Raw genomic sequence first — 17,426 nt, forward strand, 5'->3', positions numbered from 1 at the left:
ATTTTCTATTTTATTATTAAAATAGTTCATAAAAACATGAGTGGTTAAAGATGTTGGAATCTGGGGTTGAGTATCTGGCTGGCTTTTAGTAAGTTTAGAGATCTTACTAAAAAGAAAAAAAAAGAAGAAGAACTCTGGGATTGAATAAGTGTATTTTATTGAATGGTTGGCTTAGACCTAACTGTCAGTGTTTGGCAGATGGCTAATATTAACCCATTAATGAATTAAATAATTAAAAACCATTTAGTTATGGTTGAGTAAACTCCATAACAAGCAATGAAAGTATAAGGACTTTGAGTTGTTAAAATGTGCAATGGTTAGTGCTTTTAACTTAACTTGAAGTACATTGAACTAAAAGTTTATTACGTTTTCAAGTTAAGTGTCTTGGCTTTGTTTTTACAACAGATTTTAAGTACAAATAACGTGGGTCTAAGTTATAGATATTGTCAAGTACTTATAGTTTATAAACATGTGTTCATTCAACTCAATGCAGTATTACAACTGCTGAAAAATTTGACTTTGGAAAAATGACTTTTAAAAACATTATTTAGATATTGTATGGGCATCTGGAACATCTCACTCATACCAGTTATAAGCACCTTTATTTTCTTACATTTGGCAAAACTGGTGACATACTCATAATAATAACATATCGCCAATAGATTAGAAGCAGTCTATCTGAAGCAGATAAACATGAACCTGTTTGCACCATGCCTAATGTCAGTAAAGCAGTATCGGACTGAGAGCAAATAGGGAAAATTTACCCAAAAAAATTGTTGGTGAATAAGGTTGTACAATCATATTGCACAAGATGTTTGGAAATGGGCAGCAAACATGAGGTTTGTTATGGGCTGCCACGGTTGTACTTCCACCCAAAGGCAGAAAAGTCATGGTGAAACTGCATCAGACACATGCAAGGATGTCGAGGATGAAGGGCCTGGTCAGGTCATATGCATGGTGACCCGGGATGGGTAAGGACATGGAAGAGGACTTAAGAGCATCACCACAAAGTGCACCGTTACATCCTTGAGAGTGGCCTGAGAAACCATGGTCCAAACTGCGGATTACGCAGGTCCCTTCCTAGGAATGATGGTTTTAGTCCTTGTGATCAGGTATAAAGGCCCCCATCATTGAGCTGTGGATCAGAGGAACTCTGTATACTGGACTGAGACTATTTCAACACTAGGGGGCTCTGTATAACCTGTTATGTTACAGTGCTCAAGCAAGTTCAAAAGAATGCCTTATGATACTGCAGTTCCTTTCATGCAAACAAATAATGAAGCAAGTTGGTTATGAACTTTGAGAGCACCAAACTAAATTGTGCCAAATCCTGCACCACACATTATTAAAAAAGGCATGGATTTTGTGGCTATATGTGGTGATGGGTAAATATGTTTCCTGTGCTGTGGCCCTTTTTATACCACTTTCTGTAGCAAGATGTTGCTTGCTGAATTTGAAGCTGAAGTATACAGAGCAATATATATTTACAAACATTCCACTGGGATTTATGGGTATTTGCTTGCAGGAAAACTAATAATTTAGAAAATTTTATAAAAGCAGACTTGAATGATGGTTTTAGTCCTTCTAAAGAAGAAGCACACTATAAACAGTTGCTAGGTGGCATTTTTTCCCAATAAACCATGTCTCTGCCTCTGCAAATGAGCTGATTATTTTACATGCCCCACTGTTAATTGGTCAGCTGGGCTTTGGAAGAGACAAATACATTTTCCTCCGCAGCCCAGAGAAAAAAAAAAGTTTTATTTTTGGTGGCTTAGAAGACTCAATATTGATAACCACTGTTACATTTTTATATCTATCTTTCCACACCATTCTCTGAAAATGTCTAAAGAGGTTTGTGAAAAGGATAAAAAAGATATAACTGCAAAGGATCTTCAGTTCAGGATCTTCAGTTCAACATAACTGCCGCTTTTCACTATTTTGTAGTAAAGGAAACTGCCCTCTAATGGATACTTTGCTAAACATCTGTATTTAGAGATGGTTAAAAACGGATTCCTTACTTTTTATAAATAAATGAACCTTTAGATGAATATATATATATATATATATATATATATATATATATATATATATATATATATATATATATATATATATATATATATGCCTTCTTCTTCTCTCAGAACTTCTGGCTCACAATCATCACCATCATCATCCCCTAATGGCTCATCGTCTGGCAGCATCAACCACCCATTCACACTTTCCAGCACCCAGCCCCCCTGCTCCAACCTGTCCTTCACAACAACCCAGGTGAGAAATGAGCTGAGGAAGATCAAGCCTAAGAAAGCTACAGGTCCTGATGGAATCAGTGCCAGGCTCCTCAAGTCCTGCGCTGATCAGCTGTGCAGGGTAGTTGAGCATTTGTTCAACATGAGCCTGACACTGGGAAGAGTACCACAGCTGTGGAAAACATCTTGTGTGGTACCAGTGCCCAGAACACAGCACCCAAAGGACCTAAACAACTACAGGCCGGTGGCACTGACTTCCCATCTGATGAAGTCACTGGAGAGGCTGGTCCTCAACCACATCCGCCCTCTGGTGAGCCCATCCATGGACCCTCTTCAGTTCGCCTACCAGCCTGGTGTCGGGGTGGATGATGCTGTCATCTATCTTCTACACAGAGCTCTTTCTCACCTGGAGAAGCCCGGCAGCACTGTGAGGATCACCTTCTTCGATTTCTCCAGTGCTTTTAACACCATACAGCCAGGCCCCCTAAAGGACAAGTTGGGACATTGTGGAGTGGACAGTCACCTGTCAAACTGGATACTGGACTACCTCACCAACTGACCACAGTATGTGAGGGCACGGGACGGTGTCTCTGACTTGGTGGTCAGCAGCACAGGAGCCCCTCAAGGAACGGTCTTGGCACCGTTCCTCTTCACCCTGTACACTGCTGACTTCATGTACAGCTCACCGACCTGTCACCTCCAGAAGTTCTCTGATGACTCAGCGATCGTCGGCCTCATATCCAATGAGGAGGACAGCGAGTACAGAGAACTTATTCAGGACTTTGTGGACTGGTGTCTGCAGAACCATCTGCAGATAAACGCTGGAAAAACCAAAGAACTGGTAGTGGATTTCCGCAGGTGCAGACACCCCCCTCCATCAGTGAACATCCGGGGTATGAACATCGAGAGTGTGGACTCTTATAAATACCTGGGTGTTCATCTGAACAACAAACTGGACTGGTCAGTCAACACTGCAGCTCTCTACAAGAAAGGCCAGAGCAGACTCTACCTGCTGAGGAGATTGAGGTCCTTTGGAGTGCAGGGAGCTCTCCTGAGGACGTTCTTCGACACAGTGGTGGCATCTGCCATCTTTTATGGAGTGGTCTGCTGGGGCAGTAGCATCTCGACGGCAGATAAGAAGAGACTGGACAAACTCATAAAGAGGGCCGGCTCTGTTCTGGGGTGCTTCTTAGACCCAGTGCAGGTGGTGGGAGACAGGAGGATGACAACCAAGCTGGCATCCATGCTGGAGAACAGCTCCCACCCCATGCATGAGACTCTGGCAGCACTGGGCAGCTCCTTTAGCGACAGACTGCTTCACCCCAAGTGTGTGAAGGAGCGGTATCGCAGGTCCTTCCTTCCTGCTGCCGTCAGACTACACAACCAACACTGCTCCCAGCGGACCACATACACACACACTTAACTACACACACATGTTCATGTTCAGGGAATACTATGTGCAATATCCCACCCCCATGTGCAATTAAGAGTCTTTTGCTGTAGATAATATTGTTTATTGCTTTTTTAATTCTTATTTATATTGTGTATATAGTGTAAATTATTTATCCAAATTTTTGTAACTGAGTGTCCTGCTATCCCTTTCTGCTGTTACACTGTGAATTTCCCCACTGCGGGACTAATAAAGGACTATCTTATCTTATATATATATATATATATATACAGTCATGCCCGAAAGTATTCATACCCCTGGCAAAGTTTGACTTAAATTTACTTTTATTTAACCAGAAGTTATATTTTTGCCTTGAAACGACACAGGCATCTCCCAGGAGATAACATGATGATGTACAAGAGGCATCATTGTGGGAAAAAGTATTTCTCAGCTTTTATACACATTTGAACAAAAAGTGGCATGTCCAAAATTATTCATACCCTTTGAAAACTGTCACAGTATATGGGAAAATCCAAAGTTCTATACCATTCCAAATAGTCCAAGCTGTTTTAAAGCATCCTAATTACCCTGATTCATTGGGAACAGCTGTTTTAATCAACTCAACAGGAGAAAAACAGCAGCTCTCTGCAGTTGGTTTGTGGACAGTCATGGCTAAGACAAAGGAGCTCACTAAGGACCTGCGGCTGTGCATTGTGGCCGCTCACAAGTCAGGAAAGGGCTATAAAGCCATATCAAAATGTTTTCAAGTTCCAGTGGCTACAGTGCAAAGTATTATTAAAAAATACAAGAAGTTCTGCACTGTGGAAAATCTCAGAAGATGTGGTCGGAAGCCAAAAGTGACACCTGTGCTGGCCAGGAGAATAGTGAGAGAGGTGAAGAAAAATCCAAGGATCACCACCAAGGCCATCCTGGTGAATCTGGACTCTGCTGGTGGCGACATCTCAAGGCAGACAGTTCAACGGACACTGCACACTGCTGGGTTCCACGGACGCAGGCCAAGGAGGACACCACTTCTCCAGAAAAGGCACACAAAAGCCCGCTTGACCTTTGCAAATGCTCATCTGGACAAAGAAGAAGACTTCTGGTGTTCTGTTTTATGGTCAGATGAAACAAAAATTGAATTGTTTGGCCACAATGATGTGTGCACCATTTGGCGTAAAAAAGGAGAAGCCTTCAACCCTAAGAACACCATCCCCACTGTCAAACATGGTGGTGGGAACCTAATGTTTTGGGGGTGTTTTTCAGCCAATGGACCAGGGAACTTGATCGCAGTAAATGGCACCATGAAAAAAGAGCAATACATCAAGATTCTCAACAACAACATCAGGCAGTCTGCAGAGAAACTTGGCCTTGGGAACCGGTGGACATTTCAGCACGACAACGACCCAAAACACACAGCCAAAGTGGTGAAGAAATGGTTAGCAGACAAAAACATTAATGTTTTGCAGTGGCCCAGCCAGAGTCCTGACTTGAATCCAATTGAGAATCTGTGGAGGGAGCTAAAGATCAGGGTGATGGCAAGGAGACCCTCGAACCTCAAAGAGTTGGAGCTCATCACTAAAGATGAATGGGCAAAAATACCAGTGGAGACATGCAAAAAGCTGGTCAGCAATTACAGGAAGCGTTTGATTGCTGTAATAGCCAATGAAAGCTTTTCTATTAATTATTGAGAAGGGTATGAATAATTTTGGACATGCCACTTTTTGTTCAAATGTGTATAAAAGCTGAGAAATATTTTTTCCCACAATGATGCCTCTTGTACATCATCATGTTATCTCCTGGGAGATGCCTGTGTCATTTCCAGGCAAAAATATAATTTCTGGTTAAATAAAAGTAAATTTAAGTCAAACTTTGACAGGGGTATGAATACTTTCGGGCATGACTGTATATATATATATTTATTTATTTATTTTATTTTTTAAATAATTTTTTATAATTCTTTTTTTACAAATGCAGTTACGAATTAAATTACATGTAAATTCCCACTGACCACAAGAAAATACATTTTTTAAAATGGATGTCTTCATTTTCATAGAGTGAGTATACATTAACCTTTAGATGAAGAAACCACAGGTAAAGCCAGGTGTAAATATGTCCTGGATGCATTATGTTCTGGTTATGATCAGATCACTCAAAACAACATTCCGGAAACATGTGTGTCAAAACAGTGGCAATAAGCAAATCAACCGCAGTGCCTTGGTCCGAAATGTGCAAATCAACCCAACAACAAAAGCAAAAGACCTTGCTGGCTGAAGCTGGTAAGAGTGTCATTATCCACAGTGAAACAAGTACTGTATCAACATGAGCTGAAAGGCCACTCAGCCAGGAAGAAGCCATTACTCTAAAAGAAACAAAAAAGCCAGATTAATGTTTGCAAATGTACACAGGGACAAAGACCTTAACTTTTAGAGACGTGTCCTGTGGTCTGACGAAACTAAAATTAAAAAAAAAAGTTTGCAAGAGGGACTGGTGCACTTCACAAAACAGATGGCATCATGAGGAACATTGTGTGTAAATACTATAGCAACATTATTTTGGAGTGACCATATATATATGGGTATAATGGGTAAGCTCATATTACTGTAGTGGCTTTTTCCACCTAAGTTTTTATGTTTAAAAATATTTTAATCCAGTTTGGAGCTTGCTGGTTCAGTTTGACCCAGAGGCAATAGAGGCTTCAAAGGGTATACAATGTAGAAGAAAACTGGGGTCAAATACTGCCACTGAGTTACAACAACACTACATGGGAGACCAGGGTTCGATTCCCGGTCTGGGTGACTATGCTGTGCTACACCAATAAGAGTCCTTGGGCCAGACTCCTAACACTACATTGGCCCTCCTCTGTAATACAAGTAACCTTGTAAGTTGCTCTGGATAAGAGCGTCTCCTAAATGCCATCAATGTAAATGTAAAACAATGGTTAATTTGATGAATGCATTATTGCTGTTCCCATTGCTGAACATAACAGGAGTAAAGCATTGGACATGGAGTAAATCAATGTCATTGTCTAAAATATTCTGAACAGTGTACAGGACAGCATAATAATAAACACTTACTGTGTCGATCAGAGGAGGATGAGTTTCACTTTTGAGTCTTGGTTCCTTCCTTCCCAGGGAGTTTTTCCTTGCCACTGTTGGCACGAACTTGCTCGAAAGAGACTTTGACCTGGATCTCTGTAAATCTGCTTTGTGAAAACATTTGTTGTAAAAAGCGCTATATAAATAAAATTGAATTGAATTGATTTTTTAGGAATAATGGGACAATTCTATTGAAAACTGACTGTTACTTTAAAGCAACAGTTTATTTTACAGTAAAAATGCATGAATAAAAATCGGATAATAGTGATGAAAGCTTCCTGTTAACAGATTGAGTTGAAAGCGCTGCATCAAAACTTGAAAAGACTTGAAAAGACTGAATGAGAAATGTCATTGTTCATAAATCAGACTCCTGTCTTTAGTAAATGAGTATTATTATGATGGCAAACATGAGGAGACACAAGAGAAGACGTGAGATTACTGAGGGCTGATATCTCAGGAGGCATTGGAGAAGCAGGAGACTTGTGCCAAAGAGAGCCTGATCTCACTGTTGACTAGAAATAACTACAGACTGTTACGGTGGGTTTGGACTCAAGTGCAGTCAAAGTTTGTTTTATTATGCGTAAATGAAACTACTCCTCTTGTGGTGTGTGCTTGGTGACTGTTGGGCTTGAACTCCCAACCCTGGTAATGGGAGCCCAGTGTATTTCCACTGTGCCACCACAGCTGTGAGGGGTGGCAGTATAAACACTGATCATAAGCAACACAGAAAATGGTGGGAAAACAAACAAAGGGAAAATCAGGAGTGATGTTTACTCAAACTAAAGACAGCAACTCAAATGCTTTTCTCTTTTCTGTTCACAACTTAAACATTTCTCTTTTCTGTTCACAACTTAAACTTGGAGCACATCAGAGGCGTCTACCTTGACGACAAATGGCTCATTGGGGTCCGGTAGCAGTAAGACCAGGGGTGAGGTCAACCTTACTTTAATCTCTTCAAAGGCCCTTTGAGCCTCCATGGACCAACGAAAGGGGCCTGGGGTCTTTCAAGTCAGGGCAGTGAGGGGAGCCACCACTGTACTGAAGTTCCGCACAAAATGGCGAAAGAAATTAGCGAACCCCAGGAAGGACTGGACTTGCCTGAGAGAAGAAGGACGTGGCCAGTCCTTGACAGCCTGAATCTTGGTTGGATCCATTTGAAGGGTGCCTTTGGAGATTATGAAGCCCAGGAACAACACAGTCTCTGTGTGGAACACAGACTTCTCCAACTTGATGAAGAGACGGTTCTCCAAGAGCAGTTGGAGGACTCGCCTGACGTATCCCACGTGTTCCTCCAGGGACTGGCTGTATATTAATATGTCCTCCCATAACACGTCGTTGATAAGACGCTGGAAAACCGCTCGGGCATTCATAAGGCCGAAAGGCATGACGCGATACTCATAATGCCCTGTAGGGGTGATGAAAGCGGTTTTCCACTCAACCCCCTGTCGTATGCGGACCAGGTAGTAGCAGTCGACATGAGGGGGAGGGGATAGCGGTCCTTTACAGTAATCGCGTTTAGGCCTCGATAATCTATGCATGGGCGGAGTCTGCCATCTTTCTTCCACACAAAGAAGAAACCAGCCCCAGCCGGGGATGAGGATGGACGTATGAAACCGGACTCCAATGCCTCTTTAATGTAGGAGTCCATGGCAGCACGTTCTGGAGGAGAAATTGCAAACAGGCGCCCCCTCGGGGGAGTAGTCCCTGGTAGGAGATCTATGGCACAGTTCTAAGGCCTGTGAGGGGGCAGGATTTGCGATTCCTCCTTATGGAACACAGCACAGAGATCCCAGTACACCTCAGGAACCCTGTCCAGATGAGGAATGACTGACGGGTGGGTCTGGTCAGCGTTGATTTACCGCTGGGAATTCTGGGGCTTGGAGTTCTTTTCTCCAACCCCACCAGCTTTCCTACTTCGCTGGCCGGGCCCCCTGCTGGCGGCAGGCGGTACATGCTGCCTGCTCACACAGACATATTTAGGACATCTTTTTTTATTTGTCTTTTCTCTGGACACTGTTTAAGTCAAATCTATAAACAGAAACTAATTAATAATTAATTAACACAACTAAAAAATAATAATAAAAAATAAATAAATCTATCAATGAATTAATGTTTTGTCTACAGTATTACATACATTGCCAATACGTCTGCTTGCCTCCACCGGCCAATTGGTTCAAGTTTCCTCACCAGCAAAGAGGTGAGGCTGATAAAATTCTCTTCAGGTACTCAACAATCAGTACAATGACCCCCAATGGATGTGTGCTCTCCCCACTGCTGTTCCCACTGAACATCAATGACTGCACCTCCTTTGACCCCTCTGAAGTCTGCAGACAGTGCTACAGTCATCGGTTTCATTCAGGATGAGTCTGCTTACAGTTGGATGGTTGAACAGCTGGTCTTCTAGCTCCAGTATAGAGAAGCCCCCCATCCCTGCCGGCCCTTACAATCAATGACAAGACAGTGATTGCTATGAACTCCTGGGATATCAACATCCAAATCGCAAAGAAAGCCCAACAAAACACTGCATGATAATGCATGCAATTTTATTCTCATTCCTTTTTATCACAGATGTTTTGAGTTTTTTTCAGAACACTGTGCCACATTTAACAGAGAACAACAACAGACAACAGTGCAAACAGACAATAAATACAATAAATGCAGATAATAAACAATGTGAACACATTATAATAATCTCTACCATACAGCATACAACAGACCAGACAGGTCACAGCAACACTTATATAGACTTGTATAGAAATATGAACCTATAAAAAATCTAATAAGCCTGCAGTCCCTGCTGTCTGATGTGATTCAGGCAAATGATAAAAAATGACTTAAAGCTGGATAATTATGATTGGAAAAAGCAAATGAACTAACTCCCTCAGGTAAGGCTAGTTCCCATACCACATTCAAGTCAAATGTGTACACCACCATTTGTGATGTGAACTAACCAAAACAAAAAAAGAAAAGAAAAAAAAAGAGCCAGAATTGCACATGTTCAGCTGTGAGCCAACACAGCACTCCAATCAGCAGCCTGAGCACTCGGTTTCACCTCTGAGTTTAATATCCGCCCCAACTTGATCTGATCCGGAAGATAGCTGAATGCCTAAGAGGAGTGTAATACGTTTCTGGGACGTGGCCTGACTCTTTATTTCCGTTTCCCCTGGCCTGGGCTGGATTGCACTGATGAACACTTTACAGAGAGTAAATCTAAAGTGAACCTTTTAGCCTCCACGTGCCTCATGGATTACTTCCTGTCTGGCCAGAGCACTTAAAAGACTAGTTTTTCATCACTCCTCCACTCCTACATTTATATTTCTGATTGAATACTGAAATGAAGCTGGCGTGAGTCTAGCCTCACATGGGCCTTTAACCAAACATGATAGCTGGATTGTGGTAGAGGAGATGATTTTGCAGAGGCCATAGAGTCTGCCATGATGGGGTTGCTGTCCTCACATAATAAAAGGGAATTCATGTTTCTTACTTTCGTACATCTGTTTTCTACCAGCTTAATTCCACCATGGCCTGAATTAAGTTCAAGGGTCACACTGGAACATTCAAACACAATGTGTTTAATTTGAGAACAATCATAAAAGTGCACACATATGGCCCATTTCCCACACAGCACAATCATAATCTGCAGTCCCCTGCAAATCCTGGAAAGACAAGTATACTGTAAAGCTCCAACAGAGGGACTGCAGAGGGGAAAAAAAACAAGATTAGACATTTAGACTAGAGGGGATTTATGAGAGAATAATACACAACATAATACCATTTATGCCATGGCAAATAAAATAATTCTGGATATTAACAGAGGAAATGTTATGCTTGTTGTGGTGACATCCAGGCTTTCCTTATTGTCCTTTAGCTAGGAAAAGGAAGCTGCGGGGCTGATCTGGCCTAAGCAGAGTGCATGTGGGGCGATCATTTTAATGGGCTCTTGCCTGATGCAGGGGAAAAAAGTCATGGATTAGTAACAACTTATCCCTCTCACTCTCTCCCACGCAGTCACTATGACCTTGCAGGCACTCTAAGCAGACTCTAAGCAGACCTCCTACATGCATACAAGGCGGAAAGGAAAAAAACATTTACTGTAAATCTAATCTAGATGATGTCCGGCCAAAAAGGTGCTATGCAGGACCATATGTAAAAACATTGATCAATGTTAGATGTTAAAATTACAGTGATCCCATAAAAAACTGCTTAGTATTACTCAATTTGAATGAATGAATGTGTTCCAGGGCCATTCATTTGATATAAACAAAAATAGCTTTAAAATTCTTTGTAAAGATATTTATAAGGCAACTGAATACTTACATGGGAATTACACTAAGTCTCTTAAGGGTCATTTCATGTCAAATGGCTCAAAAACACCTACCACAGATCTCAGAGCTTCTGCATCAGAGGATACAAAGGGGATGTAAATGGCAAAATAGTCTAGGGAGTTTACTGTTACATGAATGTATGAATTTCGAAAGGAATTAGTTGTTGTTCAGGTAAAAAGAAATATAGGCAAAAAAATGGCCAATAATCCAATGTAGAAATTGAATCTACAAAAGCTACAAAAATGAGGACCATATATTAATCTTCCTGTGAAAATGTAGGTTGTAAAAAGTTGGGTCGTAAACTCCACAAAACATCCAGAGTACAGAGGAAGAGCAAAGAAGCCTGAATTCATTTGGAATCATTCACTACTGGTTCAAATCCAGCATATCACTGAGGGCAAAGCTTTTTAATGAAGGGACATTATGGTTTTGGCTATGACTCCATGGCACACAAGTACACAGTTTTGCAGATAGCGGCTAAACATGGAGATGAGCCTCGCAACCTTCATTTGCATGTGTCCTCTTGGGTATGCAGGGTTGTAGGGTGTCCAGTTTCTTAAATTATATCCAACAGGAGTGCTCACAGAGCCCCCTAAATGCCCTTGTTCTTACTTGAACTGTAGTCTTCATGCTGCCCAAATCAGACCTTTGCCAGGGTGCCCAAATGACCCATAGACCTTCTTAAAAGCATCGTGTTTGGGCCACTAGCATTCCAATTAGAGAGAGGTGCAAATGCCTCTTACTTTTGCTCTCCTTCTGGCACATTCATTTTTAGGAACGCTCCCTGAAAGAACACAGCAATGTCATTAAGGAGGGAAAACAGTGATCCAACTGTAATTTCTGCCTGAGTGGTATCAGCAAGAACCAAGGTGAGGACGTGCACTTGATTTGGGAGACACAAAGGATATTAAGGTGGAAAAATATGTATACTGACCATTGGTAGCATGTTCAATGTACTTACTGATATCCAATTTTGGATTGACAAAATACTGTGCAGTACTATGTTGGCTTGACCACAGCAACAGGTCTTTCATTAACTGTGTCTGTTACAAAGCTGTGAATGACAGAGAACTGTGAAATGTCCAGTGTTTTGTCAATTTGAAAAGAAAACATCTGAACATAATTTGGACAGTTTCCTGAATAAATTGCTGAATTGTATCAATGACTTTATTAACAGTTGTTTCTCCCTCTTCCTCTGACCACATTTCTTGCTTTTGTCAATACTTTCCCATTAGTAGCACAAACTCTAAAAAGTTACCATGATCAGCACTGTTGATGTCTAGGTTATCTTATATCTAGGTTAAGCTGCGTCATTGTCCACCCTATAGCTCCCTATAAGTCCCTGTTTGCCTATTACTTCCACTGCTATCCACAATAGGTTCCAGAATCTACAGATTTAGACATTATCTGTCTGCCACTCAGCAAGCTCTGTATGTCTGCTTTGCTAGCCTGTAAAAAATATGCTTCAGCACACTTACATGTCCATGTAAGAATCTTATTTCATGGTCTTCCATGTGCCGATTACATCATTACATTTGCATACCCGGTCAAACCAATGACAGACAAGAGTAAAATGACAGGTCACGCCTTAGATGTGTAACCTGAAAGCAATTTTATAAAAAAAAAAAAATAAAAAAAAATAATAACATTTATGACTACACATAGCAACACATTTCATGCATGACATGCATCTTTGCTTAGAAACTAAACAGTAAGCAGTGCTAACAATAAGCTGTCCGTGTCTGGAACTGTTTATGAACATGCTTTTAAAAATGATTTGTAATAAATACCATTACACTAGTAATTACAGATGAAATCTTTACAACTTCAAACAAAGCTTGCTTACCTACTCACACAGGATGTCAGGATACTCAAACTGTATTAAAACCCTTTAAGGACAAGCGTATCTTATTTGATACTTATTTGAGCTTTTGTAACTAATGTTGAAAACTCTGCAACAACAGGTAATTTGAACCAACATAACACCTGAACAACAGGTAGTAGTCTTTTTTGCTACTCACACGCTTGAGCTCAGCCTGATTGGCATGAAAGTTGCTATAACAAAGCTATAACAAACTTAGAGGTTTATAAAATTCTACATTCCCTCTGATTACTTGTCCCATTACACATTTGTTACAAATGTATCAAGACCTATTAAAAAAAAGTAACCTAAAGATCTTTGGTTGGAAACTCTACCTTTCAGAAAATTTGGTCCGCTTGGCTCCACCAAGATGAAACCACAGGATTTTGGCTGGTTTGTATTTTATATCTGCTTTTAGGCTGTGGTCAGTCCGCTGTGGTGGGAAGCAGTTTGAGCAATGGTTGCATAAAAGTTAAAACCTCTCCTGGTTGTTGTGAGGCCCAATCATACACCCCCATCTTGATCTTTCTTCCCTCTGTTTTTGGATGCGATTTTCTCGCTTACTAAATGAACCAGAGAGGGATGACTGGTCTTGATTGGTTTTGCCTCTGTGTATGACTCTGTTGTCCCGCCCCCAGTGAAGTGAATGTAGCAGCAAAGAACTTACATTAGTTGTACAATCTTTGGTAGCAATAAAAGCAATTAAACTCGAGAATGAGAAGAACATTAAGAACATTGATCTATATGACTTGACCGCAAAGCATTCTAATATTGTCAAAAAGGTAGTTTTACATGCATAATACTTACCATAATAATTTACCCTAAAAAATTTAAACACACACAAACACCAGAATGAACATAACTTGGATTATAATATGGAATATAATTTCATTATATTTATTATTATTTAAAAAAAAATACATTTAAAAAAGCCAGTTCTTAGAATTTATACTTTACTGAACATATATATATATATATATATATATATATATATATATATATATATGTATTTTTGTATATGTATTTTTTTTTACTTGTTATGTATTTTTAATAACTTAATAGTTTAAATTTTAGTAACTTAATAAATAGACCAGACAATGTTAAGATGCAGGAATATCTTACATTTTCCAAAAATAGAGGAGGTTGAGGGGAAATGAGTGTTTCTCATGGTTCTTTAAACCACCAAAACCTTGGTCATGATGTTTAAAATTTCACGTGGGATTGTCCTTGCCAAATATGTTCAGGATTGTACTTCTAATAAATATATGTAAAAAAAAATTTAGAATTTAATTATTTGCTGTATTATGCATCTCTTACAATGATTAATGGTCTATACAGACAATTGACAAATAATTTATGAGTATAATGTAAATTGCCTGATCATTTTTACTTTCAAGCATTTATATTTAGGAGGTGTGTACATTTGTTTTATTGTTTTCTGTTGTAAAAGCGAATAATAAAGCATGGTTGTTGGTCAAAGAAAAGAAAGACACCACTTTGTCTCTGCAAAGCAGCACAATACATTTAGCATTTGCATTTAACCCAAGTGAACACACTCAGAATTGAACAACTACAGTATACACACTGGGGCGCAAGAGCAATGGGTTGCTCCTAAAAGCCTTCCATTCCGGGAGTCGAACCCAGACCGTTGGTGTGAAAACCAGGAATTCTGACCTCTAGACCATATGACACATAGGGTGACCTACCAATAATAGTAACTACCAAGTGTACACATTTTCTGCTGCCTAAATGTCATGACAGATGCAAACCTTTGTTAGGTATAATACATACCCTAACAAGCAACATAATTAACTGTGTTTCAGTGACAACATTTCTGAGTGTGTAGCACCGGGTTGTTACATCAAGACAGGGTTTATTTCACTTCAAGAAAGGATAAATAGTACATTGCTATTTTTTAAATTCATTAATTCTATTTTTTAAATCTACATTGATGTCATGGTTTGTCACGAGACAGAGGTGGATGTACTCCCAGGATGTATTTTATACACAAAACAAAACAAGCACAAGACTCAAGACTGTGAAACACAAGACTCACACAGACACAGGCCAAACTGGAAATGCAAACACAAGCACTTAAAAGCACTACTAAACAGGCCAAACCAACAAACCATAAACTGGAGTGAACGTGAATGCAAACACAGGAACAGGAATATGCACATTTGCACATGCACAAGACCAGACAGGGGGCGACTGAAACAAAGTCACGAAAGCAGGAAGAAAGTGGAATACCTATTAGGCAGTTCAAGTTCAAAATGGGAGGGCAAGGCTACAGCCAGGTGTGGAGTGTTTGGCAAGCCCATGTCATTAGAGATGGGTGCTTACTAGATTTTTTAGATTTATAGCAGGAAGACAAAGTGCAACTGCAGCCTTGCAAGTAAAACAGGGGCAAGGAATGCGATGGGAGACCACTGAGAAGTAGAGAATCACCTGGCAAGAGTTATGGGCATTGATTGGCTGAGGTTGATTGAATGTGCAGGTGAAGTGTGGTGGGAGATGCATGTTTTAATATAGTGTTGAAGTTGTAAAATCTACAGTTATAGTAGACGTTGGTTGAGTTATAGGTATGTGACGTGAGCTGGGAGGGGAATGGGTCTGAGACACCAGACCTCACTGCTGAACCTTCTGGAGTTGTGATAGGCTTAATTCAGTGAAACAAGGAAGGTACCTACCTAAAGACCCATGTTAAGAGCATGCAACCTAGTAGGTTATCAGAATATTGGTGAAGGAACTAGACTGGTCCTTATGTGTAACCCTAATTTTTTTTAGGTGCAAGATTTTGTCATCTTTTCCTGTAGCATTTCACTTGGTGGACCTTTCCTCTCTCTTTCTATTTCTCTTTCCAGCAATGGCCAAAACCCATAGACCAACTGCTGCAGCAGCTGGAGTGCCACCTGCACCAACAGGAGGTGATGCAGGAGCCGGCAAGTGGGCTAAAAGAGGTCAAAGAGGACCTTCTTTCAAGTCTGAAGTCCATCTGAAAAAAATATCTTTTGGTGGTGAGTGGAATGAGTCTACATGCTTTCAAAAATCTATCTAATCTACTACTAATGTGGTAGTATTTACTACTAATGTGGTAGTAAAACCTTGCAAAATGGGCAGTTTATTACATATACATTTACATTTACATTACATTACATTTACAGGCCAGAGTCAGGGTTTTGAATCTGATGCGGGCAGCTACAGGAAATTAGTGAAGAGAACACAGCAGTGGAGTGACATGGCTGAACTTAGAAACGTTGAAGATGACACGTGCCGCTGCATTCTGGATATGTTTCAGGGGCCTAAGTGTGCAAAGAGAAACCAGCCAGAAGAGAGTTGCAGTAGGCAAGTCTTGAAGTGACGAGAGCCTGAATGAGCACCTGGGTGGCCTCTCTAGAGAATTCTCTGAGAAACCTGTGTGTCAGTCGGTGGGAAAGAAAGGATGAGTTGAGTATCACCGGCACAACAGTGGTAAGAGAATCCATGGGAGGATGTTACTTTACCAAGAGAGTTAGTGTAGAGTGAAAAAAGAAGAGGACCAAGCATAGAGCCTTGTCTCGCCAGTGGAGAGACTACAAGGAGCGGATGTTTCCCCCTGCCATGTTACCTGGTATGAACATCCCTGCAGGTACAATGCATGAAAGTGCATCTGCCTGGTTTTGAACCCAGGATGGATGTAACTGTGAAATGGAATCTATTAAAACAGTTACCAACAAGCTTGTCTAGAACTGAATCTTATGGCCATCCTAAGATCATCTAGATAATGATGGTCATGGTTGATGGTCTAACAGTCTAACAGCACCTTGTTTTGTGAATGCCTGGAAGACAAAGGGGGTGCTAGAGAGCCCATATGGTATCACCAGTTATTCCTAGTGCTCCCCTTGTGGTCCCACAATCTGTCTTTCATTTGTCTTTCTCTGATTCACATTAGATTCTAAGTCCTGCTTAAATTAAGTTTAGTGACGTACTGAGCATGACTGAGTTTTCAAGGGCAGAAGGGAGCAGAGGTAGTAAATAGGGTTATTTAACTGTTATGCCATTGAGGCCTCTATAGTCCACACATAGTGAAGACCCATATGTATATGTATATTGTACCCACAAGGAACAACCTGGCTGTGGCCTGGGTGCTGAAACCTGACAATGATCTGAACCCCAAGCCAACTGAAATAATACATATATTTGTTCTTTTGAGCAATAAAAAAACACACACACATCTGCTGTTTCAAAGAAACTGGGATGTGATAAGCATGACATGCAGATATGACCAGCCTGGCCAGAGTACAAGCAGAGCTGCTTTTGTGAGCATTTGCCCATTCCTTAGCCTTACCCATCAGTTTTGAAGTCACAAAAGGAATTTTTGATCCAAACTGACCCACACAGTGATTCATGTATAACTTACATTGCTATAGAAAGTTTTTACATCCCTCCAGTGACCCATTATAGCATGGCATTATTATGGAATCTTGAAGCATTGGTTGTTCAGTGGTAGAGTTCTCGCATGCCATG

This window comes from Salminus brasiliensis, chromosome 10 (genome assembly GCF_030463535.1).
Source record: "Salminus brasiliensis chromosome 10, fSalBra1.hap2, whole genome shotgun sequence".
In the NCBI taxonomy this organism is placed as follows: Eukaryota; Metazoa; Chordata; class Actinopteri; order Characiformes; family Bryconidae; genus Salminus; species Salminus brasiliensis.